We start from the raw sequence: 5,224 nt of genomic DNA, 5'->3' as shown, positions 1-5,224 counted from the left end.
ATTATAGTATGCTAATAAAGTTTCATTATCTAAACAAGTATTTAAGGGTTTGTATCTAACATAAAAATACATTATCTGTCACGTTAGACACCTTTAGAATATTTAGAGATCTTTTAAAAGTACAAAATAAATGTTTGGGATGTAAGTCTCCTTTAGACAATCATAGAGGAAAAAAAAAGTTAGGTTCCCAAACTTAACAGTCTCATGATGTAGTAAATCATTAATTATGTCCATGGTCATTTTGGTTCCTTTTCTTACAGCATTTCATTGCAATTACACGTTATATTTCAGAAGGAAAAAAAAGGTTGTTACAGTATTTTTCATAAATTGGTTCTTTAACCAAATAATTATTTCTTTTAAAAATGGTTTAAAAATTGTACCAGTTTATGTTATTCCTATATAGTATCATTAGTTTTTTCAGCATAAACAATTGTAATTTCAAAAGCTCTCTTAATGATCATAAATCAACATAGCTATTACATAGTAAGGTATTTAATGGCTAAAATATTGAATAGCTGTAACTTGAAGGTTTATGTAGGTATTTGGAGTTAGAATGAGTGGAGATCACTTAACAAATGCTGTATTGAAGGCTTCCAAGTAAAAAGCATTTTACATTTCTTTGGAGGCATGGCTTTCATGCATAAAAAATAAAGCAGTTTTGATATTTAACTCACATTCCCAATGCAGCCAAAACCATGAACATGATCTCCTCTGAATTCCCCCTGAGAAAGTTTCATCATCTCTACAAACTGTTTAATTCTAGGGATCTGGAGTTTTGCAGGACTAAAATGAGTGTCTTCCTCTTTCTCTTCCTCCCTCTCCCAGTCTCCAGGAGAATGAAAGTTTCCTCATGGTTTGTACTCAGCTCTCACATCCCCTTGTGGTGGGTGTCATGCCTGGTCAAGGGTGGGAAGAAACCTTTGACATCTTAAACGTGCTGCTTGGCACATAGTAGGTGCTTGAGAAATGTTTGTTAGAACTGAACTAAACTTTAGGAACAGTACCAGCGTTTCAAAAAAGTCTTGCTCCCTTGAGACCCCCAACCTTTCTTTCTTGTCCTTTTCCATCTCAGTGACTCCAAAAGACTCTTCCCATGTCTTGCTCTCATCTTGCTGATTCATCAAGACCTGAGCTCTGTGGCCATCTTTCCCACTCAGGTGGAAAGGCCTAACAAGAGCACTGCTTCTTTGCAAAGAAATCACATCAAAGCCTTCACACTAAAGGATGAGATCTGCAACAGGCCCCCCTGGGAGCTTTGGGAAGCCCAGCAAATGTTTTTCTGGGTTGCTATATGTCAGGTGACAATCTTATGATTGGGAGCATTCTTTTGTTTGTTTGTTTCTGACAAAGGTGAGCATTTCATCAGGCAAAGCTTTGGTTACTTATTACCACCGATATTAGACTTGGCTGTGGGAATTTTGATTGCTCACATCTTGTTCCACTTAATTATTTTTGAGACTACTATTTTTGGAGACAGATGCAATCCCTACGTTTGAATCCAGTTGAGTCATCTAGTAATGTGAGTTGAGTATGAACAATGAGAGAAGGGAAGAATTTATAATTCATTTCCTCCCCTGCTCTAGGAGGTGATGAAATAAAGCATTCTCTTCTCATGGAGTACACAAGGTTCATCACAGTGCCTAGTTTCCTTGTGGTAGGGATGATTCAAGCTGAGTAAATTATTTATAAAATTAAAATGTTAATGCTAAATGGATAATATAAATGATTAATATTAAATAATTAACTATTAAATAAACCTTAATAAAATTTTACTTAAGAGTAATATTTCATAGTAATAACTACCTACCTACCATATGTCAGACACTATACTCTAATGCTCTTCAAAATTCATTCCATTTTTAGAAGAATCACATAACAACTACAGTTCACAGATGAAGAAACCATATCTCAAAAAGGTTAGGTACCTTACCCAAAGACACACAGCTAGTAAAAGACCTATCACAAATTAAACCAGGGATGTCTGTCTTAAAAACCCTGATTCTGGCAATGACACTGGAGGCTCCTTTTTATTGGTTAAAAAAAAGAAAAAGGAAAAAAGACTGAAGTCCATCTAAATTAGCTAAAAATTCTGGCAGAGTGGGTTCATCTCATTCTCACCCTCTCTCCCATCTTCCATGCATTCTCTTAATCATTGCTTATTTGCTCACAGGTCAAAGGCCCTTTCCTCACCACTTTGCTGAAAGTGGCCCTCCACTTCATGGGGAAAAGTCTGGGAGACTTGGTGCTATTTTAAAATGTCTTTAGAATTTAGAAATGCCTTTAAAATTCAACTTTAATTCAACTTAGCATTTAAAATATACTTTGCAGCTCAAGTCTTTGTTATAGGTACTGTACAAAAAGAAAAATTTGAAAATTATTTACTATGTTCTTAAGCTTATGAGCATATATATTTTGACATGTCTCTTAATGGACTCAAGAAGACCCCAAATTCTTACAGCAGTTGGGGGAGGAGGACATTTTTACTCAAGAGTCAAGCTAATTTATCTTAAAAGTAGGTGATTTAGATACTGTTTGAAAGTGTGGTATTCTGTTGCATGCTTATGACTTCACTGGACAATTGATTTGTAGTAAATGCTCTCAAATGTTTGAAAAGTCCTCAGAGTTTCCCAATAAAGTGGGAGGTTCTGCATTTGATGGTGCACCAGGGCCACCATCATATTTTCATTGTTACCCTATTTTTAGGAATAATGCCGTGTGTTCCATTAGAACATTTGTCCCCAGGTAGTCAGAATGGACAGAAGAATTTTCACCAGCTCATTTCTGATCTCCGCCCAGAAATGCTTTCAAGAGGAAGTTGCAGTTCAGTTTTTCCGAGTTAGCATTTCCAGCCTCGTGGCTGCCCAGATTATCGGGCTGCTCTAAAGCCTAAAAAGGGATAAGGGAAGAAAAATCGGAAGAAAAAAGGGGAAGTCACTGAATGTGCCCTAGCAAATGAGCCTTGTTTCAGGCAGCTGTGGCAAGGGAAGCCTTTGTTTAATATTCAGAGTGTATATGGGGGGTATGGGGGAGGGAGGGGGGAGGGGAAAGGGTGGATGGTACATGTTTTAGAAATTTTACTGTTTTTAAGGAGGCAGGCAGTTAATTTTCCATTTCAACCACGCATACATGCAAAACTCAGATTCTTGCAAAGAGGCAACTAGCTACTATTTAAAATGTTTTAGACGGAATTCAGATGGCTCTTTTCCCTTCTGAGTCTGTGTGCCAAATGACAGAAACCAATACTCATCTTCCTTTCCCCAAAACCCAGGAGGACACATGAAAGAACATAGAAACGCATTCCTTAAAGGAATTCGGACATTTCCTTTAAATAATTTATATACGCACATACGTATATATTCCCCGTGTGCATTTCCCCCCTTTTTACTCCTGTGAAAGCAGCAGCTACAATAACTGAGATCCACATCCTCAGACTGTGACATTTCAGCAGGTCTTGTACTGAGACGCCAAAATGCCTGGAGCTGCGCAAGCTGTCTCCCTCTCTCTTGTCCACGGGCTCACAGCTCCTGCCCAGCGCCTCGCCGAGCGCGCTCCGGTAAAAGTTGCCCATCTTGTTAGCCCGGGTCTGAGTTTGCACGAGTGAGTCACGGAGGAGACACGATGTGCTACGGAGGCCAATGACCTGAAATCGTGGCCGCAATCTGCTCTTTCCTCCGCATTGACTCACACCCCTCCCCTGTTAGTTATCTAGGATTCCTTTGGGGGGACAGCAAGTACTCAGGCAACCCCGGGATGTTGACTGTGAGCTTCTCTTGGAAATGTTTTTCCGATTCCGTAATCCGTTGGCTAGAAGCGCGACAGGACAGAACTACCGGGTCCTCTCCGCCGCCAGCCACTACACCTAGCGGCGGCTGGGTGCGCCAGAAATGGACGGGTAGATGAAAAGATACCGCACCCACGTACCTCCTTTCTCCTTTCTGTGGGATGCCAGTTGCGCGTTGCGGTCTTTGTCCGCTCGCCCTTCAGCGGGGGCCGCGCACTCCCGAGGATGGCCGGCAGGTGGCGCAGTTGGTTCACGCTGAGCCGCTGCCAGGAAAGGCTCCTCCACCTCCCGGAGGTCGTTCTCCCTCTGGGACCCAGGATCGGGAGGAAAACCCGGCCCAATCCCCGAGGGAGCAAGAGGAGGCGCGGCCTGGCAAAAAGGAAGGAGGGATGGCTCATCTGAGAACGAGACCCGTGCAAACGTCTGGAGAAATGCACCGAGCCGCGTTGGGGTCCAATTCCCGGGCTACTTTGCTATCTCAGGACGGCGCTCAGGTGGCTGCGCCTGCGGCCAGGGTTTGGGGGACCGATCAGGGCCAAATGGCGCCTGCGCCCCCGGAGTGTCTACAGAGACACCGGGGCACGTCGGCAGGGGCAGATGAGCAGATTTCTGCGGGTCCCGCTGCCCACCAGCGTCTCCTGGGGCAGGGAGAACTGTCGGGCGGAGCGCAGAGTTGGCACAGCCGCTCCGGGCAGCTTCCGAGTTCCCATTTGCGAAGTCCGGTCAGCGCTGGGCCACCACATTCCCACCTAAGCCCTTGGCTTCCATTCCCCCCGTCTGGGACTTGCCAGGTCCCGTTCCAGGGACAACCCCCGGGAAACACACAGTTGGCTCCCTGACGGCAGGGCCATCCCGGAGCGCCTTGCCGCGGTGGGGAGTCAGGACCGGGGTGAGCTCCCAGGCGTGAGCGCAGAGATGGGGCCGAAGGGGCTTCTCCGTCGCTGGAAAGTCATTTCGTTCCGCTTCAGAGCGGAGACAGTGACTGAGCCCAGGTGCTGCACTAGACGACGGGGACCGATCAGGTCGCTCTCCAGGCATCTAGGAGGTCTGGGGATGGGGTCAATCACGCCACAGAATCCCCTCCAAAGAGCATTTCAAACGGAGATGCGCAATAAAGACACGAAATAGGGCCGGGTAGCAGCGGGAGGCTGTGCCGGGCTCAGGAGTGCATGTGCAGCCCCAGCCCCGGCGCACGGGACCAAAACGCTTCGACTCACAGGAAAGAGCAACAGCAGAGAGGCTGGCCAACTTTATACTTATTTTATTTCAATAAAAGGACCTTTGCCTCCTTCTCAAACCGTCGTAGGGGGAAGAGGGAATTGCCAACCTTTCCTCGGGCTCCCCCCCAACCAATTCAGAGACTTTCTAAGCTCCCTCCCCGGCCCAGGGGCTGGACCCCTGAGGTGAGGTCTGGGGGCCCCGTCGCCTCCCTCGGCGGGGGCG

This window comes from Myotis davidii, unplaced genomic scaffold, assembly GCF_000327345.1.
Source record: "Myotis davidii unplaced genomic scaffold, ASM32734v1 scaffold575, whole genome shotgun sequence".
NCBI classification, from domain to species: domain Eukaryota; kingdom Metazoa; phylum Chordata; class Mammalia; order Chiroptera; family Vespertilionidae; genus Myotis; species Myotis davidii.
Note: the sequence above shows the minus strand (reverse complement) of the source record.